Source organism: Anser cygnoides, chromosome 9 (genome assembly GCF_040182565.1).
Source record: "Anser cygnoides isolate HZ-2024a breed goose chromosome 9, Taihu_goose_T2T_genome, whole genome shotgun sequence".
NCBI classification, from domain to species: domain Eukaryota; kingdom Metazoa; phylum Chordata; class Aves; order Anseriformes; family Anatidae; genus Anser; species Anser cygnoides.
The window spans coordinates 16,199,262-16,225,700 of NC_089881.1; the positions used below are offsets into that span (position 1 = coordinate 16,199,262).

The 26,439-nt window shown below is 45.7% G+C and overlaps 2 long non-coding RNA genes across 3 annotated transcripts; one reads left to right on the forward strand and one right to left on the reverse strand.

The window, feature by feature from the left end:
• Positions 1 to 9,313: 9,313 nt before the first annotated feature.
• On the reverse strand, positions 9,314 to 21,752 carry LOC106044795 (uncharacterized). 2 transcript variants are annotated; one of them, XR_007168359.2, is made up of 6 exons: positions 21,657 to 21,752; positions 20,626 to 20,721; positions 17,505 to 17,666; positions 13,620 to 13,805; positions 12,015 to 12,162; positions 9,314 to 11,729 (listed from the first exon to the last, which is right to left on the reverse strand). It is a non-coding gene; the product is annotated as an uncharacterized lncRNA (long non-coding RNA). The 2 variants fall into 2 exon arrangements; XR_007168360.2 differs by lacking the exon at positions 12,015 to 12,162 and having other exon boundaries at positions 21,657 to 21,751.
• Positions 21,753 to 21,772: 20 nt separating this feature from the next.
• Positions 21,773 to 25,732, forward strand: LOC106044794 (uncharacterized). Its single transcript, XR_001212467.3, has 3 exons — positions 21,773 to 21,917; positions 23,321 to 23,371; positions 25,485 to 25,732. It is a non-coding gene; the product is annotated as an uncharacterized lncRNA (long non-coding RNA).
• The last annotated feature ends 707 nt before the right edge of the window (positions 25,733 to 26,439 follow it).

Genomic DNA, 26,439 nt, shown 5'->3' on the forward strand with positions numbered 1-26,439 from the left:
GCAACCTGTGTACCATCATTTCCATTGTAGGAAATCACAGTTAAGTATCCTGCTCTGCAGCAGAGCAGTTGTGGGACTTTGGGAAAGTTGCAGATTGAGCTAAGCTGGAAAGAGCTTCCTCCATTTGCCAATACCTTTGAGAGTCTGGAAACTTTCCCATCTCTACTGTGACAAAAACAGGAGTTCTCAACATTTTTGGAGGACTTTTCTCCCTTACAATAAAGGACAAAAAGCACACAATGAAAAACAAATCAGAGTGCCAGAATCTACTGAAGATCACCATTCTGCTTTAATTTCCTGTCTTGCTAGCCTCAGCTCCAAGGCCTGACCTGCAGTCTCCCAGCCACCCCAATAATTACCATGCCACAATGGAGGACCATCTTGGCCAGGAATTCCATTCTGATGCCAAGAAAATGATTCCTAGAGTGTCTTGCTGAAATGGATACATTCCCACATACACAACACGAAAGGAATCATGTCTGACAAATAAACATTTTCTAATGAGAAACATTTATCCAACATGTTCCTCCCCAGTGACTCTGGAGCTTTGTGCCTCAGCGCACCATCTATAAAAAGGAGACAACTACACTTCCAAGTCTCTGGGAGAATATACTCAGATAATAATCCAGACTCGCTACCTCCGTTAATTACTCTAAGATCTCCATATACCTCATAGGACGTAAGTATAGACCAAATTAAGGCCCATTATAACCCACGTGTTTAACCTTGACCAACAGCATCTCTGGCCAAAGGCTGCTCCATCTGCTCCATTCCTCTGTGGGACATGGAGGCGATGCAGCGTGCCCCGGCAGCCCTGGACTCAGCCGTCCCCAGGAATTTGGATCACCAAGGAGCCAGCCCAGCCCTGCTGCCAGTGAGGTGACAGATCCCTGGCACTGGAGCTACACTCGAGCTGCTCATGAGCTGCTTGCGGCTGGAGAGGAATGTCTGCAGAGAGCTAAACCAGATTGCTCATAGATCTCTTCCAAATGGCTCGCCTCTAATCTAGCAGACAATTTGAGAGTAAATGTGAACTGGGAGCAACATCTTTACCCCTGCTGCAGCATAGCAACCTGATAGGAAACACAAGAACATTGAGTTTATGCACAGATATTAGGAGTTGGCTGCACGGGAGAAACCTTGGAATCTCGCTGGTCCCTTGAGAAGTGCATAAAATGCCAGACCCTCCTATGCATATTCTTTCCCCATCTCGTAGGACACGTCTGCTTCTGTTACCTGTTGGGTGCTATGGACCCACAACAGCCACAGCAGCTGCAGGAGCACAGTCATGGCCCAGGCAAGGGCTGGCACTCCAGACTGACCTTGTGAACATGAAGAAATACGCTTACAAATATCTGTTCAGCACAGACCTTTCAGAAAGGGACAAATGGTTTCAAAACTTTAAGAAGGCTGAAAGCAGTTTGACATCACCCATGTTTTTCAGGTCCACACCTACCACAGGGGGGAAAAAGAGTTTTTCAGTTGGTATTTCCATTATCCTGCCCACATTTCAGCCAATCGGTTCTAGCATTTGCAGAAATTCTGGACGCCCATCTCACGTGTTCAACGTCTCACTCTTCCAAGCGTGGGCTGAAAAATGCCACTTTTCTCCACTATTAAATCAAAAGCTGGCTACACCCATGTGTCAGCTGTTTACCACTCTCTGTCCCCTCCCTTTGGGCAGCTGACCAGGGATAATGATCTATACCCTTGAAGTATTTGTTTTATTTAGTATTACAGAGCAGGAGGGTTGAAGGCAACAAGCAACCTAAGAATATAACCATTCCCACCCTATCTTATTACAATGAGAAAGATCAGCTCGTCTCTTTGCTTGCGGGAGCACAGTAGAACCAGTCATCTCAACTCTTTGTGGCCAAGACTTTATCTGGGCTCTTTCCTGCTCTGCCTTTAGCCTAGCCAGACTGGAGCCTTCCAGTTAAGACCACTCACTCCCACTTCATCTTTGGGTATGAACACCAAACTACTTGGTTTTGCTTTAGCTGTGTTGGCGCTGCTCCAGAGATGCCTAGATGAGGTGGCCACTCTGCACAAGTGGTACCAACAGAGAAGCCAAATGTCACAAGGAAGCATTTGAAAGCACTGAGACATTGTCACAGCCACCCAAAGAATTGCACCAGTTGACACTGCTGGTGTTGAGCCCCAACTGCAAGCTTTGCATGAGAATCTGGGAGTGGTACACACCCTGTGTCAAGCCTCACCCCATGATGAGACAGGCAGGCAAATGAGAAAAATAGGGCCCTGGCCCCTTCCTGTGATTAGATCATTATAATGGGTAAATATTTTCCTAGATAGAGAGCTGAGATAAGGAACTTCTGAGTCTGAAATGGAATTTGAACAAGACTCAGAAGGACTATCCCTACCTTGTAGTTCTCTGTAACATGCTTTTATCAGCTGAATGGCTTCTTCCCCCAAATACCTGGGAAATTAAGTAGGAACTTGTTAATAGCTAAAGGTGAAGACATGGGTCTCATGGAATAATTTTTTATTGAAGAACCATAGCTCAGTTTTAGTCAGCAGTGAGATCATTCACCAGGAAATATACAGAAGTGATTTAGAAATAGGTACCAAGGGTTAATTCCCTGACAACATTATAGCTCTACACCATTCAGTCTAAATATTTACTGAGGAGTAAAAAAAAGCATCTGAGTTGTAGAGTCACAGAGATTGGCTTAGTGAAGTCTCTAATGAGAGCCTGTTGCAGTACAGAAAAATTATTGTGATTAAAAAAAATAAATAAATCAGTGTTCTTGTGCTATAGCAAAGAAAGATTAGTCATTCCTTGTTCCTTTCTCTGCATTATTCATGATTTTTCAACCTCTGCTATATCTTCTCCCTTGGTGTCCCAATCCCACTCTGACCTTTCTCAGAGTTTGGGGGCTTTTGAATCAGAGATGTTGGTTTACGAGCCTCCTTAGTGGCAGGTTGTCTTTGAGGAACAAGTCTGACTTAAATCTCAGTTAATATCCAAGAATGTTCTCCGGTATTTGACCTCTTTGTGGCTGAAACAATATTCTTCGCACAATAACCTTGGTGTTTCCAAGCTGTGACCAACACCTGTGGAGTTTCCAAACAAATGGGCTCAGCGTTCCTTGATGCACTTCTAGTTACTGATCCCATGTTTGATTGCTTTGTAATTATACTTGTAAAACATGCTATGGGGTTACACACGGGGGAAAAAAAAATCACATTTCAGAATGGTAGGGGATTTATGGGAGCTGCAAGACAAAGAAAAACCCACCTTTCTTTCTTCATTGTTTTCCTTGGAAGCCAGCCACCAAAGTTTCCTTGTCAGTAATACAGGGATTTGTAAATAGAACAAAGAGCTTCCTCACACCGAGGCTCATTATATAACCCCAGTGAAGTCATGGTGTGTCTTCACATGCAGTTCCCTTGAACTTTGCATCTTGCTCCTCCTGAAAACAGTCTTGCATGCCAGCTTGAACAGATGTGGTTTCCTTTAGGAAAAGTTTTCTGTTAGGGTCATTCTGACTTCCCTTTCAGAGCTTTCCAGCTTCATGTGCTCTTTGCTCAGGGGATTACTGCAGTGACCACTTGCTCCATGTGCTACTGTTAAGCTTCTCCTCACCTGCTGGCTGAGCTGAATGAATGCCGAAATCTCTGTTCTGCAGAAAAATCTGACATTTCATGTTTTCCTGAATTGAACCGGAAAGTTGCAATTTCCTTTGAACCCAAATTCTGAGAAACGTCATTTCAGAACGAGCAAAATGGCCTTACTGCAGCCTTTTGTTTGGGTGTTATTGACATGTATTCAAACAAGATTTAAACTAGTCTAAAATGCCTCAGGTTCCAAGGGCTCCCCAATGCACCGGGGCAGCACCCACTGTCCTGAAGACATCTAGGGGGCCATGGACTCTGCCAAGAGTGTTCTGCTGGACAAAGTCAGGAAACACGGCTGGAGATGTGACGCTGAGCGAGGTGGAGTTTTATCTCGCCCCATGTAAATATTCTAGAATTGTTGCCACCTCAATGCCACCAGTCCACCAATATACTCTTTTGCTTAAGAGTATCTAAGTTCTTGTTTCCCAGCCTCACTGAAAGCAAAGGCTTTTACTATATTTCACTGAAGATATAATTCAAAGACAGTTGTAGAAGCTGATATTTCCAACACACTGAGTGCATATCAAGTGAAAAGTGCAGCTTTAAGAAGTTTTAACTTAAATCAGGACACAAGGTTTTGCAGACCCCTATATTTAAATATCAGCACAGCTGATCTTTCAGCTTTGGTTGGTTAGAAAAGTTTTCAAGAGAACAAGAATAAGACATTCTATGGCTGATAAAAAGCATCAAATGAAAAAGTTCACACTGGCTGAACTAAGCTAAGATAAGCTTGTGTGTAGGCAGCTCTGAAGCAGCAACGATATAGCAGGAAAAACAGCCCTACCCTGCGAACAAATGAGAAAAACAAAACAAAGAAAACAATGGGGGAAAAGCTGCTTCTACCTGGCCTTCATGGAAAAAAAAATGGAGAGAAAAACAAAAAACAACAGGGGGAGTAAACAGAAACACACTTCAAGACTGAAATCTCATCAGCTTCAAAGTCAGCGTAACTCCCGTATCACAACAGTTTGCAGGTCTAATAGATACAAAGCTGTTCCTTCACCCGAAAACCAAACACAGAAGTCACGGAAACCCATCATGCCAATTCTGTGGCTGCTTTCCGGAGCAGAATCTCTTTAAATGTCAATGTTCCCTTTGTTCTGTGCACCCTTTATAATGAATCTATCATCTGTTTGGTAAAAGATCCAATGAAATATGTAATAAGGTTATCTCACCATCTCTGTCTATTGTAAAGCCATATCTCCTCTTCCACTCATTAATTATTGTCCTCCATTTCCCGTGTCAGGTCTAAATTAGAAAATAAAGACTCAAGACTTACAAGCTTAACAACTTACCATACATCAGCTGAGCTGTTTTAACTCTCCGTGCATTCCCTCTTAGCCCATAATAAACAAAACCAGTGTGACTTTGCAGTGTGTAGGCTTGCAACCTATGCAATTTAGCTTAACTATCTTGTACTGTCAGCTAAGCTGACAGCGATAGTTACCATGGCTAAGCTGATATTCAGTCCTCATATTGCAAGACTTTGTCTTAAAATCTTGGGAGCAGAGCTCTACCGCTACATCCAGAAAGCTACAATGATTTATGTGCTGCCAAAATATGCTGAAAGAAAGAAAGAACAGAAAATAAAGAAAGGAAGGAAAGAAAAGAGAGAGAGAGAGAGAGAAAGAAAGAAAGAGAGAGAGAGAGAGAGAGAAAGAAAGAAAGAGAGAGAGAAAGAAAGAAAGAAAAAGAAAGAAGGAAAGAAGGAAAGAAAGAAGGAAAGAAAGAAAAAGAAAGAAAGAAACAACAAACATAATTACAGGATTATCAGTCAATGTCCCTTGGTTTGCAGTTTTTAAAGCATGAACTGCTCAAACTTTGGATCAAGAAGCGAAGCAATCTATTTCTGAAGTGCAAACAGGGAAAAGTTATATGAGTCTTCTAGCAATTTCAGGCAAATATATCACAGAAGCAGCATGCTTAGGCTTTTTACTGTGCATCTGTCTGAGGTTTCCAGTAAGATTTCCCTGATATATAGTAAGAGTCAAAACTCTAATCTGTTTTAACTCTTTTTTTATTGTCTCTGCAGCACTAACTTTGAAAAATGGCCTCGTCCCCAAAGAACTGCACACAGTCCGTGTAGGGAAGCTGTTAAAATAAATGCATTACATAAAAATATTGCAGGGAAACTCAGCTCTGAGGGTTTGGGAGCCACAACATATAGATATAAAACAGAACAGCAAAAGTATGAGTGGAGGTCAGAGGCAGAGAACAAGGGAAGTCCCCTGTCTGGCAGTTGTTGCACATGATCTCTGAAATCAGCAATTCCTACTCTGCTTTCTCAGGGCTGCAGTGTTTTAATAAATGGCTCTGCTTATGTTAATGTCCTTCTGCCTTCCTCCTTGCTGACCTCAATGCGCATGGAGCTGATTCATAAAGTTTCTTCTTTTTCTGTATTTGAGTGCTTTCTGGAGACCTTTTTTGTACTGTTCTGCCTGCGGGATGTCTAGCTGATTTATAGAGACTCAGACACAGCCGAGCACTGCGTTGGCCGCCCTACCTGAATATTGTATTTCCTACACACCATGTTCCTATCTCTGTCTACCACGGTCTGATTTTAGATAATCTGTACGTTGTTCAAAGAAGAGAGTGTACTTTCTCCCTCCCAGAAAAGCTCCTGAGATACTCTGGAGTAAAAAGGTGCTTTTCCACTTGTCTTCCTTGCAAAGCAGTGATATTTGTCTAGACACCGATTGTGGAAATTCAGGCAAAGAATAACGTGCAGATGAGAACATGATTCAGTTGTGGAAAAAAACAGACAAATCCCAGGTTGCCTCAAAAGGCTGAATCACAAATAAGATGGCAAAAAGATCTAAGAACGCAGGAGATGACAGAGGAGCTCAGCTTGGCGTTTGTCTGTTAATTCCAGCAGAATATGCAGATTCCACCCTCATGACACCACTGCATCATCTCACCTCATCAGTGCCTCATGATGCAACCCCTTTCTGTAGTGTTGAGTCAGCATCGTTGTGCGATCTCATCTTGGTCATGCAAGAAGAGAGAAAGGCTGCCCAAAGAGGTAGGAAGCTGTGACCGACCTATCGAAAGGTCCCCAGGGGGATTTAAATACTCATGGTCATTTCACAAACACTCCTCCCAGGAAATAACATGGGCTTAGAAAACTTTCATGGGTGGGATGTGAAATGACACAGCACTGTGCTATAGGGGAGCTCCCACGGCAGGTGGAAGAGTAATTAATATTGTGGGTTGAAATGAAGGACCACGGAATGCCTGTGCTTAACTCTTAGAGCTCCAAAAGAAGTTGCAAAGGACATTTTCCCTGAAGTGACAGGTAGTACTGATTCTGCCTGCACAGCTCTTCTAGAGGCCTGGAGCTGAGAAAAGTCTTCTTAAAGCATCAAACTCAGTGCAGAGTAGTAAGCCTCTGCTCCCCCAGCCAACAAAAGCTGTTTCCTATTTTGACCGAAACATTGAAAGAATCTAAAAACTCAAACAAGGGTCCACTTCCAAGAGGCGACGTGAAGAGTAGCTTTATGCTAGAAGAAACCCAGCCACACACAGATTAAAATACTGGGCCACTAGCCCTGAGTCTGATCTTAGACAATCCCTGAGGCTTAAACACGACTCTAAAAACACACCATGGTGCACCGAGCTGCGCACTTCTGTAATACCACAGTAAGAGTAAGAGCTCTTCCTGGAAGCACCAGTTCCAAATACCTGATCCCAGTCAGAGGCCAGGTGCTTCTCGTCATATTTGCATGTACTAGTCCCTTTTGTTGGGGGATTTAGGTCACAAGAGCGTAGGAAAGGCAGTTCTGAATCACCTGGCTTTTGCACGTGTTGCCTACACATTGTGCAAAGGTTTCTGAACTCAGCCTCCTTTCAAGACACACCCTTTGTTTGTTACTTTCTCTTAGGGCTTTTTCGCAACCCCATCCACTGCCAACATAAACAAGGTTTCAACATCTTCCTCCAACCTGTCTTGCTCCGCTCTGCTCTAAATGTCAACCAGCAACATAGCGCTGTTCACTTGCTTAATTGGGCAAAATACTTGCCATTGCAACCCCGCGCCGTAACTCCCTCCGGGAGAAAGTTTCTTGGGAATTATAAATGACAGAACCTGCAATTCAGTGTTAGTCACACTGCTACCAGATACCAAGAGCCTTGCGCAGGTAGGACTGCGGCTGGCATTGCTGAGCAGCCATCAAGCCTCTGTAGCACACTGGACAAGGCTAGGAAGAGTAATCATCAAGGACTGCAATGTCTGGTAGTTGTTTCTGCAGTTGTAGTGCTTTCTACTACTTGCACCCTGTGCATCAAGTGCTGGGGAGACAAGATGCTGCCATCTGAAAGCGTTTTCTCAGCTGGCATGAAACAGTGGGGACATGCTTCCACTCCTAACAACTGGGATAACTAGGGTAGGTTCCCTCTCACTCAAGGGACTCCACAGTAAGTGCTCTGAGACCAGCGTCTGTAAGTGGGTAGGAGACACAGCCACCACAGAGACCTTCTTCATTCCCAAGTGTTGTCCACAGTAGGAAGTAGGCATAACGCACTGAACAGGGCACATCTAGCAAGCCACGGAACATGGAGGGTTGCACTGTGCCTACGCTCAGCCACTCCACCCGGCCCGTGCAGCTACGAGATTAGCACGGCCGCCCCAGGACTCCCTGCGCACGGTGTGTAATGTATGTTTGCATCTGTCCACGTTTTTGGCATGGCTTGCTGCTTGTCTCAGAGGGAGCCATCCTGTGCGTGGGCTGGGACAACATCCTGTTATGCTCTCAGGCGACAGGCACACACCATGCCGGACTGTCATCAGCCGCCTGAGCCTCTGCCCAGCCCGAAGCCCGTCTGTGGGCGGTGCTGCTCACCGGCTGAAGGCGGTTGCTTTTATCAGCAACCTTGATCACGGGGATTTTCTCTTATTCCATGCTCTAGCTTCCTCCAGCCTTGGATTTGCATAAAATCCTGGGTTAAGACCAGTCTGATCCCAGGATGAGAACATTGCATCATGCCCAGCAAACCATCCCAAACTGGCACTCGACTGGGTGTAACTCCGCTGGAAACAAAACCGTGCAGGGACAACTGTTGAGTTTTCCTTAGAAATAGGAGGTGCTTGCTTTGTAGATCAGACTTCTGCATGCCGTACTGGATTGTGGCGGCAACTCCCAGCCAAGTCTCTATTTGTTTACAACCCGTGTTGCCACAGTAGCCAGGTGCTTTCCATGTTCAGTCCCCGGTGCTGCAGTGAGAACCATGTCCAGCCTCCAGGGGCTGCCACCAGCTATTGACTAGTAAGAACACGCTGACCTTGGTGATGGAAGGCAGCATCCTGCTTGCTCTATGTGTTCCCTAGCCAGCAGCAGCTGCAGAGAAACAGAGAAGTCTCACGGCATAGCTAAAAGTATGAATTCAAGTATCTCTTTGGACATGCTGGTGGATACTCCTGGTCTTAAAGAAATACATCATTCAGACCAAGGAATTAAAGATAACAGGTTGCAATAGTAGCCATGATATTTTCAGAGAAGTTATACTATAGAGAAAAGTGCCTGATAGGCTCTTCTAGGTCCCACTTTGCTAAGTCCAAATACGTGTTTGAGGAGGTGGGGGTGGTCATCCAGGCAGGGTTCACAACTCTTAAGTTTTTGTCTGGGTAAAATAACAGAGCAGAACCAAGGCTGAGCAATGCCAAGTATTCAATATAGAAACCACCCTCTACCCTGTTCACCTTTCCATTGCCACCGTATGGCCAAGAAGATGGCTCAAGCTTCTTCCTTGCTGAGCGCCAGATTCACTTACTGCAAGCTGCTTTTACAAAGCATGGACACAGACATACTATCACAGGATGTAGTATCAACATGAGGTTGTGAATGACACTGGGCTACAGACTGCCCCATGGCCTCAAATCCCTCAAAGCAGTGCTGATCTACTTGTAATACGTACATTATCTTGCTGCAATATAAAAAGATATACTTCCTGCTAAAAATGGCATGCTCCCCTTGCCAGCTAGACGCAATCTAGTTCTGTCTTTGTCATTGCAGTATCCAGTACCTGGCAAGCCAACAGCTGACAAAGTCTGAAACTGAAGACAGAAAAATGACAAGCGGAATGGTGCTAGTTGGATCAGAGGTGCTTGTACACGCAGGGAAATCACCCATCCACTGCCATGAACCATCCTCTAGCTCACAGCTGGACCAAATGGGTTCATACTTGGCAGCTCATTCACTGCTGTCATTGGCTGGAAATGATGTTTTTTCAGACACTGTTGTATACCCAGGCTCAGCCAAGATGTCACATCATGAAACTGAGTGTGGAATTGTATTGGTGGGAGAAAACTCCAGTGCTTTGTAACAGCAGTGCTCAAAAGCCAAGAGCTCCTGCACCCAAGAAATACAATACCCAATAGTTTGCCCAGTTACAAGCAACGCATCAGTTCTGTCTCATACCAAAATGTCCATTCCCCAACACCACAATGACCGGAACAACAGGAAAAGAGAAAAAGTCTGCAGTTTGCAGTCTTAAACCAGAAATCTTGTGATTGCAAGCACTGTAAGAGTTTTCCCACCTTGCTGCTGAGATTGATTTTTTGTATGTGATTTCAGTAGAGATTTTACTCCATTGAGAAGTTTTCGGTTTGGGGATGTTTTTGTCCTGATGACGATTTTGGATCATGCCAGACCTCCACGTGCGCATCTCACTTGCACAGCTGCAGCCCCACCTTTCTCCCAAGAAACACCGAGAGCATTCCTCCTCGTAGACAAAGAGAGTGAGCTCTTTGCCCAAAACAACAGAGGAGCCTGCCTTCCTGGTAGCAAAAACCCTTTCATATAATCACCTAGAAAAGACGACAAGTTGGTGACAAGTCTTTCCCCTTTTTTGTTCTTTTCCTGGGGAAGGGCATTGTTTCCTACCAGAATTCTGATTCCCTACCGCTCAAGGCTTAGGTGGTTTTTGTTGTTGCTGTTTTCTGAAAAAGACATTGCTATGTAAAGGTCATTATACTGTTGCTGAACTGAGATGATGGTGGGAGGATGGCAGTTGGTTGTACCTTCTTCTGCAAAGCTTGTTTACGGAGTTGCGTACTGACTTTTTGGGGGTACGTTGCGGCTCTGTGCTTCTGTACAGGGTTGGCTCAGCGTTGTGAGCCTACCCTGCATGGCACAGGCTTGTACCACCAAGCAAATGAAGCAAGCTAAGAAAAGAGTTTAATGGCTAGCGTGAAGGACGGTGTATGATAAAAAATAAAGAATATTTATCAGTGCATTCCCTCTGAGGACCAGGCTAGCTGTAGTTAAACTTTTCTAATACCATTTAAAAAGTAGTCTACATTTAGGTAAACTAAGTCAGAGATTATTCAGTTGGCGCAAATACACAGCAAAGCAAATACTCCCATCTCTCACTACTTACTTCATACTCCTAGATGCCAACCTTTCTTCTCCAGGAGGACAAAAAGAAGTTGGCTCTAGAAAATATAGTCAGTGTTTACATTTTATTGATCTATAGACTTTGCCGTTGGCCTCAACATGACAACAGTGCAGCAAAGAGAGCCTTTCATTTGCCTGTTCCTGGCAGAAAGTGTCTTTCTTTGGTTACTCAGCTGAAGTTGACAAGTTGCCCAGTATTTTTATTATCAGTTTGTCAGCTCTATCTCACTACTGCCCTCTTAATTTATTATTTTGCATTTCAAAATCACAGGTGTGACTCATTGCGCAGCCAGAGGTTATAATGAAGTGTCCCACTCATATTTTAGCTCACCCTTTGTTCAAGACAATGCAGATTGCAGAAGGTTTCTGAGGAGGTAAGAGGATTGCAAAAGAGCCGAAGACTCTTCTTTTATCTAACCAACGTGTGGGCAGTGAAACTACCTGATATGAAACCGGCTGGGTGCAAAGGTGGGCATGGAGGTTCATCTGTCATTATTGTGAGGGCTGAGAATCAGCAGCTGTAACTGAAGATAGGCAACCAAACACAAATCACCTCACCTTGAGGATGAGGCCAGCAAGGGAATCCTAGGATAATACACACCTCTCAGGATTGCCTCTACTCTTTAGTTTCCAGCAGGACAGAAGATGAAAACCAAGCAGACAGTCGCTTTTCAATTAGCAAGTCTTATCGTCCGCGTCCTATGATTTAAATCAAGAAGTGACTTTAAACACAAGATTTTGAACTATTTGTTCTGCCAGCATTGTGCAATTAAGAATCTTGTTGCATTAGTTTTTGAAATATGAAAATATGTTTTGTAGCATAAAATGACGCAGCCACCTTCTATGGTGCTGGCAGAAAAGAAGATGGAGCACGGTTCTATTGGAAAGAGCGTCTTGCTACTGACTGGGAAAATGTTGTGGAAATCATGGATATGAATCAAGGGTTTGTCTATATGAAAAATTGGTGGGAATGCTTCCTGTTACCTGTTCCTCTGCTTAGCACATGCTAAGAGAAGAGACCCTTTTATTCCAGAAGAGTCATCTCCAAACCCAGAGCTATTCTGAATTAATTTGCTCTTTTAATTGTCTTCTGCATGGAGCTGGCCCCCACAGCAGAGATGCTGGTTTCACTCTGCAAGAAAGCAAACCACATGAACTTGAGAAGGCATAACCACAATTTGTTCCTAACACCGTGAGCTTCCAAAGTCACCCTCCGCAGTGTCCTGGCAAGTCTTATCGCCCTTCCCAGGGGACAAGATGCATGTCCTATTACCAGAGTACCCAGAGCAGTGACAAGCTGGGGCAGAGCTGTTAGCAACATTCAGTTTCTTTAAGGCTGCAACACGAAGCACGTAGTCTGCTCTCTCTCACTAGAGGGGAAAACTGTGACTCAAAGGCTGTCCAGTGGCAACAGAGAAAACTACACCAAGAGCACTTGTTCAGCTCTGCCATATCCAATTTCTGTCAAGTAGAATAATAGCTATCCAGCGAGCTGGGACATGCTTTACCAGCATCAACAGAGTTGTGCTTCAGAGCATCCCTCGAGGTAGCAGAGAATTATCCCCATTTTATAAATGAGGTAACTCAGGTACAGGGATTAAAGCCAAAATGTTCCAACCTGGCTGCCTACTGCTAGGTATCTACACCCATATTTACGCAACTTATGTGGCCTGATTTTCAGAAGGGCAGGGCAATGAAAATTTTGGCCTGAGGGATTTGTTCACACACAGTTTACTGGTAACAACGCCCAGGATGGAAGACTGGTCTCTGCTACCTGTCTTACTCCTTAACCACTAAAAACATCCTTTTTGCCACTAGCCAGCAGTTGGCAAAAGTCCCTGCTGTCCCCATTCACCATGCAGGAGCTCGGAATGAGCAATGCAGACTCGCTGCCTACATGCTCACAACTAGATAGTTAGAAAGAGCAGCAGCAGGAGTAAAACTCCTGCAATTTCTTTGCTTCCCTCTCTGCTCTTTGGACCTTGAGCAGCCTTGCCTGCAGTGCTTAGATAAACCAGCATGTCTGGTGTGCAAACTTCTGTTGTCCCATGCGTGCAATCTTCCTCCTCTCCTTGTCAGGGCATCTGTAGTGCCACAGCACAGGTCCAGTGCAGAACCAGTTACACAGAGCAGTAGGAAATGGGGAAATCCAGCCACATGAGCTTCTGAACTGCTCACACACAAAAGCACCAACAGGAGTGAGCTGATCCCAGTATCCCACCACCTTCCTCTTGCACTCTCTTTCTGGGCTTTAACTGAGCTTCAAAATGTGCTGTGGTTTATGGAGAACTCTTAAGAAGAAAGAAAATTTAGAAAAAACCTCCCCCTGCACCAACAACCAGCAAAGCCCAGCTATAAGGGAGCCCTGCAAGTGTCCTTGCTAAAATCATCCCTGCTAGGAGCTAATGGGGTGCTTGTCTTATCTTGTTAAAGAGCCTTGCTGTCTTGAGAAGTGCACTTAAAAAATAACATTGGTGGTTGGTTGCTACAGGAGGGAAGGAGGACAGAGGATTTCAATCATCTCTGGGGAACAATTGCTGGCCAGGTCACCTCAAGCCTGACCTGCAACACCAAGTCTTTGCTACAAACCTGCTGCTGTCTGCCCTCGTGCCCTATTTCATCTGCCACAGAGTCCCAGCGACCTCCTGTCTTCTTCTTTCCCCTCCCTGAGGTTGTGCCCTGTGCACGGGGCTCCCGCTCGGCTGCTCTGTAGCATCCTCCCACCCAGAGGGAGGACGGCTGAGAGAAGGCGACAACCTCCAGCAAAGGTTAAGGCTGCAAAAGAAGGAAGTGTCAGCTCAATCAGGTCAGCTCAGTCAGCCGACTGCTGCTGTAATCCCTCTGCCCTGGGTCTCCCGCACTGCCCTGCCAGTGTGCTGGAAGCTACCACACAAGCAGGACCCCATTCACCCTGTCTCCATGGCGCTGCCAGCCCGCGGCCTCCAGGGAGAAGGGGTGAGAAGGAAGCAGCTGATGCCAGGAACCTCCCAGAGCTGTTTCTAGCCCCCCTCTTTGCAATGCCTGTTACTATAAACGGCTTCTCTGTATTTTGGGAACGTGGACTTTGAGAATGTCCACACTTGAGAACAACCTGAAGTTCAGAAACCAGACTCAGCACCCTCTGGTTTCTTCAGAAAGCTGAGAGCCGGATCTGAACCAAGTCCTGCACTCCAGCTCAACTCCACATTCCCAGCGGGCCCAGAAATACCGAGAAACGGGTCATGAGATGGCTGCAACCAAGTCCCTCCGGTCTGCTAGCCACCAGGAGGAAGCCAGCAGAGCACATGCCTCCTATCTGATAAAAGCCAGGGCTACACTTCATGCGGCAGCCAGTGCATTATTCCACAGTGAAAACAAACCCTATTCTTCTCTGCCAGATAAACACACTTGATCCTATAAAGAGCAGCATTTCTGACTATTCAGCAGCAGCCAAACTCACGATGGGAAAAATAACAGGTGTTTGTCAGGCACTCCTTGTTTATTCACAGTGCTTAAAATAATTGCTTAAAAAAATCCAACAGAGATTTAATTTTCTATGCTCCCACATTTAAAAAAAAAAAACAAAAACAAAAAAAACCCTAAGCTTGGCTCATGGTAGTTGAAGGCAATTCATTATGAAAGAGGTGTTCTTTCTGTTGTGGTAGCAAAGAAACCTGCTTATGAAAGCTCCAGAGGAGCAGAATAGCAGAGCAAATTCTTGTCTAGAACCAACACCTCCCTGTGCTTTTCATCGAGCTCTCCAGGTGGAAGCTTTCGTTATCAAAAGGTGTAATTTCACTGTCAAAACGGGGCGAGCGGGGATTAAGCTCTGCCAGTCAGTGTCTTTCACTGCCCATCTCCATCACTCTGCCTTTTATAACGCAGCGACAGCCTTGGGCTGGCGTGTGCCCTTCCCTCTCGTTCTGATGGTGGAGCAGGCGGAAAAGCGCGCTGCCCCAGGGAAGAAAGCGTGCATCAGAGGCACGAAGTGTGCTTCAGCCTCTGCTTGCTTCTCCGGGAAGCAATTGGCAATGTATCCTGATCAATAGACCACTCTCCAGCGAGTCAGGCTGACACACGGTGGGGGGGGAAGAGAAGAGAGACTCCGTGTCTCCATCCTCTCTCCCCATGCCACACTTACAGCACAGATGGGGGATGTCCTGAGCTCCCTGTGGTACTCCAGACCAGGGGTGAGGGACACTCAACGTCTAACAAAGCTTTGTAGCAACTCAGTGCACGGCTGCTGCAGGGGTTCAGTCCTAAGAGACCTTATGGTAACAAAAAGACCATTGGTAAGAGGATATAGCAGATACAGCACCATTCCTGAGAACTACGAGCTGTCAGGACAAGTCACAGAAACCTGGTAGGCTCCTTGGGAACCTGGGGGGAGAGGAGCCCACACAGGAGCACCCCAGTGCTGTCCCCAGCCCTGCTGTTGCTCCTGGTGGCCCCCAGGCTGCTGGTAGAGGCACGGGTTTGTGTAGCCACTGCTTACCCGCTTTTCTCCAACGTGGGGCCGAGACCCCCCAGAGCAGCCAGCCCCATGCTGGAATAAACACAGCCACATTTTTCTCTTCGCTGTTCCCATAAAGGTGCAGGAGAAGCCACCGAAGTCAACCCTTCGCCTTGAGGGGCACATTTATCTCCAAGCAGCTGCCACAAGAGGCAGGCCGGACTGCGGCCTGCGCAGACAAGGGGCAAAGCAGGGACACGGTGACGATCTTCTGCATTACAGCTGAGGCCAGACTGTCACAGTACACAGACTGTCACAGGCTTGTCGCACACAGCAGCCTCCAGCCCAAGAGAAAAAGGCAGATGAAAGCCAGAAAGAGAAACAGAGGCACAGGGGAGAGCAATGACTTCCCCGAGGTCACGCAGCAGCGGCTAGGCGAGCACCCGCAGCCCCGTGCCCTGCTGCCACCGGGCTCCTCACGGAGCAGTTCAGATGATGGGCATTTCCACCAGCCGAGAGAAGAAGATGAAAGAAGGCTGGCTGCAGCCTGTGCGAAGGCGAGATGAAAGGGGCTTAGAGGCCGGAGGAGCAAAGAAAAGGGACCGACTGTGAGAGCAAAGTCGGTGCACGAAGGGCAGCAGCAACCACGGTGCAAAGAGCGGCTCCGGCACCAGACACAAAGCAGCAGCAAAGGCACGGCTCCTAGAGGGCAGCCAGCGCGATCAAGCCTATCCTGAGCCCAACCAGACTGCAGATGTCTGTGCAACAAAAGAGCGAGCACTTCTTTTGTTGGAGGCCTGCAGGGCAAGGCAAGGCTTTACGCACGCAGATGAAGTACAGCCAAGTCCCGTGTAGCTGGTGTGATGACCTGAGCAAAGAGTCAGGGAAGAAAGGCAAAGGAACGAAGAGGTAAAGCTTGTCTCTCTGCTTGGCCTCTAAGTGTTTCCCTCTTTGCGCACACCGTTCAGGCACCAAAACCCATGAAGTTACCCAAAACCTGCACACGCCAGTGGCATTTCCAAGTCACCCTGTGCCTTCCCCATCTACCCGTGAGCTACGTGCCTTCATGCCCCTGAAGCGGATGGATGCACACACGAATATCCTTTGCAGGGCAGGCTGCCAGGAGCCCCATGCCACGTCTCACCCCAGCTGCAGCAGCGCTGGTGACGCATCGCTTCCTCTGCTCACCAGAGCCCCGCTCCAGCCCTGGGGACCGCAGCAGCAAGCCCGGCACAATAACGGTGCGGCTCAGCAGCGGGGATTTATGAGCAGGCAAAGAAAATGAGAATTATAGGTGTCCGCTCTCTATGACAGAACCACCATATATTTCCTCTAACAAAGCGTGTGACAACAGCTCCATAAATTCACATAGTAACAGAAGCGAGCGCCAGCTCGTCATCGCAGCTATTTAAGGAGCCAAGTAGCACTCTGTACTTATTGCAGAAGTTCACAGTTAGTTAAAAATAAACATAAAAAAGTCACTTTTAGACCCTGGCTGAGTAAGGCTTTTTGCTTAAGATGCCCAGCGTTACATCCCATCTCTTCTCCTTTTATGCCTAGACAAGCTCTCCTTTGCGGCATTTGGTGCTAGGCACTGCCAGATGCCTACCAAAGTAGCTTAGCTTGGGATGTGCCATAATCGATTGTAAAACTTAGCAGTGAGAATGAAATACTAGATCCTTCTCATTTACCAGCAATGCTGAAATGTGCTTTAAAAGTTATTTAGCTATGACCCATTAAATATCTAAGGAGAGCTTTACTGCTATGTAATTGCTAAAGAAAATAACCCCAACGTCCACCACATGCTGAATTTGTTTTATTTAATGCTGTCTCATGATTAGATTATTTGCAGTACCTGTCAGTTAATGTGCTGTTTTCATTGCTAATTTAACACTTCTTCCTAAAGGGAAAAGGGGGAGAGGGTGAAAACACCTCTTCACAGCGAGCTGCAAATCAAAAAATAGCTGCATGCTTCGTTGTCACTTCTGCTACTCTCCTTTCTGACGTATAAAGAGAAGCTCACTTTATAAAGACAAACTCACCTTTTAAACATGAGAAATATCAAGTTTCTCTGGATCCTGTGGCTTTTCTCTTTGTTCTTGAAGCTTTGGGCAAGCTTTAGAAGAATGATCTCAGCTAGACAGAAAACTTGGAACTTCCTTAGCTTAAAGCTTAACTTCAGCACCAATTGGAATACAATTTTTCTGTAGGAAAAATTCGGCTTTTCAGTGAAAATCTTGAAAGATAGGAAATGGAAATTAGGACTTGCTCTCTGTGGAGCTAGAGCACCAGAGTGCTTGGTCCCATTTTCCCCCAGAGCCCTGCTCAGACTTCATTTCCCAGGTGGCTCTTCCAGTCCTGCCCACTATTCCCCTTCTTTTGGGAAGCCTTTCCTAGCCTCAGGGCAGCGAGTGAGGGACCAACCCCTTGGAGGGTGCTGAGGACTTGAGGCCTTTGAACTAAAATTTTGCTGAGGCACATCCTGTGACATTTTCCCAGGGTCAAAATTATGCAGATAGCAAAAGAGAGAGGCGATTCTTGTTTGGTTGGTTCAGTAAGTAGTTGATGTTTTGTACAGAAATGACGTAACTTTGGAGGAAAAAAATAAGGTTAGTCAAGAGCCAGGTTAAAAGAAGAGTGTATAATGGAAAATTTTCAGCCAGCCCCACTAAGATCCCTACTTTATCTCAAGGTTTGGAAGAGCTGCTGCTCTTTCTGTAGTGCCTGGTGTCACATTGCACAGCTCCCCAAAAGGCAGCAGATTGTTTATGCATTAGTTCTTTTGCATAATACCAGCAGCTATAGTGGATTTTTTTTTTTTACACACATTGTTCACAGCTAACAAACTCAGGAAGGAAATTTACAGTCCTGAATCGCAAGCGAGGTCTGCGAGGCGTCCCTGACAGGGCTGCGCTGCTGAACTTTGCAGTGACTCACGCGGCACAGGAAACATTTGTTCAGTGCAGCCCCATCTCCCCTCCATCCCCTTTTTGCTTGAAGTGCAGGGCTTAAAAGCAGGTCCCAGGAGCTTCTTTTAATTTTGCTTTTGGGGTCTTTTTAATCCTTTTTCTCAGAGCATTTTGCTGCTTTCTGCGTAAAGAGAAGTTATTTACTAGCGATAAGCACTGTTAAATGGACAAAGTGCTTGGGCAGAAAGCCTTGGGAAGGGGAATGCCAGCTTTTATGGCAGAGAATCTGCTGTTCTTGGTTGGATGCTACTGTACCAGCTAAGCTAAATTAAATGCTGTTGTTCTCTACCTCTGTTCCCACCTGGGAGGCTAAATAATGCATATGCACAATTGGAGAGCTGTATGCGAGGGTGCAGCAAACGCAGACAACAGAGGAAGATTGAAATAAAAGACCACCAGGACCCAGGTTTTATGCAGAGGAGGGTTCAACAGGGCACCTGTGACATTACTGTATTTCTATGTGCCAGCAGCTCTTAGCGTTCAGCAAGTTTACCCCACCTCACCGTTCCCGCAACCAACATGTAACGAAACCAATTAAAATACTTGTTAAAGTAAATAAATAAAGGTAGTGCAGAAGATCTGGCTGTTCAAAGCCTAGCAGCTTTTACTTGTGCATTTTTGTCTCCTCATTAATCTGTTTATGAAAGGGTTTTGATTAGTTCCATATATTTAACTTCTGAAGTTAATACCTTAGCGGTCTAAGGTGTTTATACCAAAGCTAACACTGAGTTTTCTCTCAGCTGCAATAAACATGTAAATCTGAACTGATTCACGCATGCAAAGCAAGTTCTAAAATTGAGGTCAAAAACGTTTTTCAAATAATGGTTACAACCCTATGGTAAGAAATGGCTCGGGACACCTGTTAGTTTATTCTGACCAGAGAGACTTCGTACATCCCTGTATTTGTATATGCCTGTTTGTCTGCTACAGTGACTCACACCTTTTTAATTATTATTCTATAAGATAATTAAAAATATGCAGCAGCTCCAAAGTTCTGTTAAGCTGTTAACTCAAACCCATAACCCAACCCCTATCTGATGCGATCCTAATCTGCACATACACGATCCCAATCTGATTACCACTACGTGCTCCTCTCTACGTGTTCCAGCACAGCTAAACCTTGTCTTAAAGGAGACTCCCACCCCTATCAGCACTAAAGCATGTGCTGAGCCTCATTCCCATGACCGGGGTGGGATGGTTTGCATGCAGACAGTTAAGTGCATGTATAAATATTTACAGAGTTTGAGACATGGTCTGACTAATTAGGTTTCCATAGCAATTAGCCCAATATCTTGATTAGGACCTGAGGCTGCTTCTATTATAATAAAAATATAATAATATAAACCTCATTATGTTGAGATGATGAAACAAGAATGCTCTTACAAGAAAAGAATAAATGTCGGTTCAGCAGCAGGCAACGGACTTAGCAGGGACACTATAATAAAGCAAATAAAACTGACATTCTGCAGTGTGTGAAAACGCTCTGCATCTAAATACATGGATTTAAGAGGAGAGGAGGAATTAGACATCTGTTAAGAGCAGCCATAGCATTGCTTTTCCTGAATTTTAAGCCTGCTTTTTGTTGTTGTTTTTTCTCCAGTGTTCTTCGAAAAAGGTGTTTGCTCACATGATGGAGACGTGCCTACAGCTTTACATTTATCTCAGAAATTTGTGTGGTTTTACCAAAGCTCAAATTCAATATTATTAGAGGACTCTCACTGAAAGTGGAAAACACAGGGTCAGCGGAGCAGTAACTCCTTCCCTGAGAGCGCATTTCATGTCTCAACAGTCGCTAATGTTGTACATATTAATTATCATGAGCAGCAACCCATGAAGAGATTACATCCGCATAACAGTTGTGCTTGTGCCGTAGGTCTGCCGCAGCCACCACCAGGGAGGGTCGGCACTCCCGGCTGCCGGGGACTGATGGACCACATGCATGCTGGACGGACAGATGTACAGAAAGTTGTAAAACCACCCAGCCTTGTCTTCCCTGAAGTCCATAGGAGGGCAGACGCTAACCCTGTGAAGTGCCAGTGACAAATTCCTGCTTTATATACACTAACGCCGCTTCCCACTGAAACCAGCCTCAATCCCGAGTCACACTGATGCTGAAAACGCTTTGCCTTATTTTGCTGTTTGGACACCATTATTGTTCTTTTGGCATTGTGAGTTTTCATCTTTTTTCTCTTACCTTCACAATTCAAATTAAAACTGTTACATCCTTGGAGTCTGGATTTTCTTTTTTAAAAAGAAGATACTGCACAGTATCACTAGATCCACAGCAAATCTAGATTAAGCAAAATGGGAGCTCATTAGCCTTCGTGGACAGGCATTTAAAGCACTTAAGAGGGGACATAGAGCACTGCCCTTTACATTTACTTTGGCACTAATATCAGATTAAAAAGCAAAAGGTTATTAAGTAAAGGTAATTGTCTGTTTTGTAGAGGGAATCTTTCTGAGGCACTGCCTGAGGCACTTAACTTTAAGAAGGTTAATTGTCTCATGGTGGAAGTCAAGCTATTACTGTTATTATGGACAGTTAGGAAAAATTCAGCCTGACATCCAAAGTCCAATAACGAGCCTCAAAAATGGAGCTGATTGGCTGATAGCCACAGGTCTATAATTAGAAAAATTGGCATTAGGAAAACAAAGCTGAGCCAGTGGTGAGCCCTGTCTGTGCAGATGTGGTACAGCAGCTGCAGAGCAGCACGATGCTGCCGGGGCAGTGGGTTGGGAGCTGAGCTTAGGAAAAGCCCTTGAGCTGGGTGAGCAGAAAGCTCAACCAAGCCTGGATTTAACTCTGAAAACACATTGAGAGGCAAGACAGTCTTCTTCTGTACCTGTCTTGAGGACAGGTGGGGGAAAACTGAGCATTTAGACATGTAAAAATGCCAAAACATTCCTACATATAGCTCTGGCTCAAACTTGCATGCTGCTGGCATAAAGCTCAGCAGGAAGCCCATTGCAAACCACTCCAGGAGCAGTTTCCCTCCGTCTGCAAATATTTGATTTTGGTAGGAAGGCTTGAATAACGAAACTCCCTCTCCTGGACATCAAAGTGCTGGCTCAGCAGTTTTCTATCCCATCTCCCGGGAGAGCCCATCACATCCAGCCCCAAAGGAGACGTTTGGTTTACAGCTCTCAGCATTTCCATCTGACTTTTAACCCCAGGCTAGGGATCCCTCCTCAGGCACAGGAAAGCCTTTTCCTCTGTGAACCCACCTCTCTGTGGTGCTCAAAGCCTTCTCTTGCTTGGCTTCCAGCTCTCCGGGCTGAAGTGGGCACAAGATGAGTGGTTTTCACCACCACGGTTACCATGTGCTGGTATCACAGAGGAACAGCTGTGACCTAAGCAGTGTTGGCAAAGAGCTCTGGGAGGTTTTACGCTGTAAATCCTTCACCCATTCCGGAAGAGGGCAACTATTTCTTCTATGTTTGCATCAATATTTAAACACCTCAGCACATCCTGCTGACAGCTTAATGGTAAGAGTCAGCTTGGACATTTTCCCACCCCAAGCCAATTTTCATCCTCCAAACCCCCAGCAAACAGCGCCTTAGCAGTGCTGCTGGGACCGGGAGCTGTCACCAGCCATGCTGCATGGGTTGGAGGAACCAGGGGACACACAGGCAAAGGGCTGATCCTCAAAATCTGTGGCACAGCCAGAAATAGGATGTGTAACTACCATGGTCCTAGGACAGTCTTGCACATTGGAGGGACTGCAGCCCTGAAGTCAAGGTGTGCAGAATCAGAAACAGTCCTGAGGATTTGCATGGCAAAGACACAGAAAGGAGCAGACAGAGAGGCCAAAAGAAAAATAAATCAGTCACGGGTTAGACAGGAGAAGCAGTGAGGCACGGACTGATTGAGGAGCAAGCCTCCTGTTCCTTTCTCAGACACCACGGTGTGCTGCCAGGAGGCTGTCCCCCAAGACCCTGGATGTAAGCTGCCTGCACACAACTGGCCGAGGATGAGAAGCTGGATGAACATGCTTTGATGACAGGGCTTGACTCATGCCCAGAGACATGCTTTGAGTAATCCCCCTGGACAGGGCAGGCCAGTGGGATGGCTGTGCTTAGGAACAAAGCGCTGGAGTTCAGGCTGCAGAAAGAGTCTGGGACCCAAACCCATGCATTTCCCATGAAGAATGGGGAAGAAGAGGAGCAGAAGCTGACATTGGCTTATACACTTAAGTTCTCCAGGGATAGAGCCATCCTTTTGTCCCATGCTCCTCCAAAACACGAGCACGGCTCTTGAGCTACGTGCTTCAGCTGTGATGTGGATGACCACAGCATGGAGAGGCACTGTGCCTGCACGGCAGCTGGCAGGGAACCTGCAAAGACACAACTTGGCAGTGGCAACAGGAAAACAAACTGGAGAGGACCTTGGGAAAGGCTCTCCTCTGGAGCAGAATAAACTCTCCAGAGGTCATTCCTGGTTTCCTTGTTCCTTAGTTAAGACCTTTGTTTGTTGCGTTTGGCCCCACGCTAGGGCAAAATATCACCATTTTCGCTGTAGTGCGGCCGAGAAGAACACCAAAACCAAAGCAGTGCAATACGTTCTTGTTTTGGAGGTGCTAAGACATGGGCTAATCAGAGGCAAAGCTTCAGGATGCCTTCAGGATGCCCACTGACTGCAGCATTTACAGGGTAGGAAAGCACAGCCTCACTCAATATTAGACAGCTCGTACGCTGAATCAGAGCTTAATTATAACTTTGGCTTTAGTGCCTGTACTAAAGGAGGGTCCCCAGGGCTGAACAGGACCAGGTGAGTGCTGTAGTGATCTGCAGTGTTATCTCAGCTCAAAATTCAGAAGGCATCTTATTACTAATGGAGTAGACTCATTTAACAGTTTTCTTTCCTTTTTTTTTTTTTAACGATAATTAAGCCATCTGGAAAGAAGACCATAGCATCAAGGCAAGATCCTCTTGCACATGAGGTACAATAGTAATTTTTTTTTTCTCACAGTATCAACTGTGCTGATTCATGTCAGTGGAGGGTCTGCCTCAGAAGATCAACCTGAAAAAGTCAGCTCAGTTAATCCTTCCTACTTCAGCTCCCAAAATGGGCTCCTGTTGTAGGACACTAGCATACAGGAGTATTATTTTATTGCCAGAAAAAAAAAGGCTGAGTTGATGCAGCAATTTGCCAGTAGCCCTACAGCTCTTTTTAGTGTCATTGAGGACCAAGGGTCAGCACATGGGGTGAGGTGATCACTGCAGTGAGGTGATATTTTTCTCATGTAATCTAGGATGATGAAAGCCAGGTCTCCAGACTTCCAGCACAACACCATATCCAATAAACTGTACTACGTTCCCCTTGCTCCTTCTCAGCTGATCAGTCCCATCCCTGTGACTGCTTTCCTTGGTGCTTTCCTACAGCTCCACATCTAGGACCACCATCTCAGCTCAGGAGAATAAGGTCAGAAGGAAGCCATGAGCAGTAGGTAACAGTTCCCTTGCAGCGTATTTCTGCTGCCAAGGAGAGAAAAGATGGTCCTACGAGTTATGGAAATTGGCAGGGTCCCCGTGAGGCCATTCTCTGCTGGCCAGCCGTGACGATGTGCTGTAGGACAAGAACTGGCCAGCACCCACAAGGCAAACTTGCTGCAGATTGCAGGAGAGCTTCACAGAGGTTAAAACACTCACCCCATTTCACTCTGACACCTCTGCAGCCCCTTCCTCCAGCCAGAGCTCCACTTAATAATTAATTGGAGAAATATCCCCCTTACCAAATAGCAGCTAGAACATTTAGATCCTCCTGAGAAAAGCTACGTCTGTATTTCTATCATGACTGGCAGCCGGAGATATGAGGCATTTACAGAAGGAGGGTGGAGCGCTGTCGTCACTGAATCAGACTATCAACCTATTCTTGCCAACTATTTCAGGGCTTGGTGCAGGAACTTTTTTTATTCCTACCACATCCACTTACTGCTGAGCTGTGCTAGTTCCAAGCAGGTGTATGGAGGGGTTGGGAAGTGGTCCTTCCCCAGAGAGCAGGGACAAAGAGATCAAAGGAGGACACAGGAGACTTGAGCAGACGTGGATCCCAGACATGGTTCCACTGCTGTGTCATGCTCCTCTCGTTCCAGCAAAGAAGAGGAGATCAGAACACAAAGTTCAGGAGATTTGAGCTCATAAATAATCAACAAGTTTACCTCTTCGAACATCCCCATCCCAGGAAAACCATCCAAAGAGACCTCTTTCCTTATTCCTTTCACACACCACACAAGTAGCCCATTCTGGCATACATCTCCTGTTTCTGCACTGCTTGGAAGCTGTGCTTACAGGAGCATGTAATCACATACATGACACTGCCTGGTCCAGTGAGTGGGGCATCACGCTAGATATATAAGGAAATTAGATTTGTACTCCTGTATCATGTGATGGCTTGTTCAAATCTTGGATGGTCACTAAATCTCCCAGATACCAGTTTTCACTACCAGTGTAATATGAGCAAGAATTCATTACAGAATGATCTGAGATCCTCTGATCAAGAGCATTAAGTGTTATCATCATATGGTCCACTGATGTATAGGCAAAAGATGTACGATTAGTTACAGCACAGTCCTTATTATTCATTTCACTCATGCTCTTCTCACCAAGAGATATTTACTGCTTGGAACATTTTACACCCTTATACAGCCTCATAAATTCTACTCAATTTTGACTGAAGATGGGCAATGTTATGTCCTAAGCTAGCAGCTAACCTAAGTTTTAACAAAGCTAACTACAAGAACTTGAATTTGATGGAGAGCATGTAATTCACGTGTTACTAAATATCTATGTGCTGTGTAAGGGTGTGATGTTCAGTAAACAGGAAACATGTAGCTGGAACTCAAGCTATGTAGAAGTTTGTACACTTAATAGTTTTTTAATTGACTACCTCATCATTAAGGTGGCATAATTCAAAGTATCCCAACCCAGGTGCTACGAATTCTTTCACAATTTGTATCAGACTTTGTACTCAACCAGGCCAGATAACAATGACTTTCAATGTTATTTTAAAACTATTGTGGCTATATATTCCTAACCTCCTTTTTCCTTTTGCAGGTGTTGGGCTAAGGGTAACTAAGGATCCTGAATTCACAGACAATGGGATAAATGTATAACTAAATGTTGCAGTGAAAGCTTCCAGAAACAATATTATTTTCTGGCAGTTACTTGGTATTAAAAATACATTAAGGCACAGGGGAAGAGGCTATTGATACTTGCTGGAGGTGATCTCATGGGTATAATGGAGGTCACGCCAAGTCCCAACAAGAAATTGCACAATAAAATCCAGTCTTATTTCCCCAGTACAGGCTGTGCCATACTCACTGTTCCCCGCCTGCACTCCTTTTGCCAGGTCACTTGCTGCCCAGTAGCACAGACCTTTTAGCAGATAGACTTTCTCTACCCAAAGGCTCAGAAACTTTCACAGCTCTGTGGCAAGAGAACAGATAAGTAGAAACACAGCTGAGCACCAAGTCCTCTTTTCCTTCTAACCCTTCAGTGCACACCCAGGCACCCCAGCCCTGCAGGCTGAGCTTTCTGCTGGAGGGGGGAAGCCTTGGTGGTAGCAAAGAAATGATCAGCCCTAGCACAAGCGTCTTCTCATCTGGGAGGTTTTGCCTGTGAGCATCTTCTGACTTAGACACTCAAATACTTTTTACCCCTAGTTGTACTGTTCCTGGGTGGGTAGAAGCAGCTTAATATCAGCCCTCACGTAGGTGACCCGGCTTTTCTCCATGACTAACTCAGTCTCTTCCTGCGTCTACATACAATACCTGCCCACCCATTTCTTCTGTGACCCAAACCTTGTCTGCTTCGCTTTCCACACTCCTACCATCTCACCATACTCCTGAGCACCACCCACCTTTCTCATCTTATCCTGGTAGCTGCCATCTATGCCTGACTGCAAGATATTGCAGTGCAGACGAACCCAGAGACTGGCTGGCATTACTGAATTGTTTTTATTCCGATCAGTTCAGCTTTATGACTGAGTTTAGGATAAACAACTCACAAG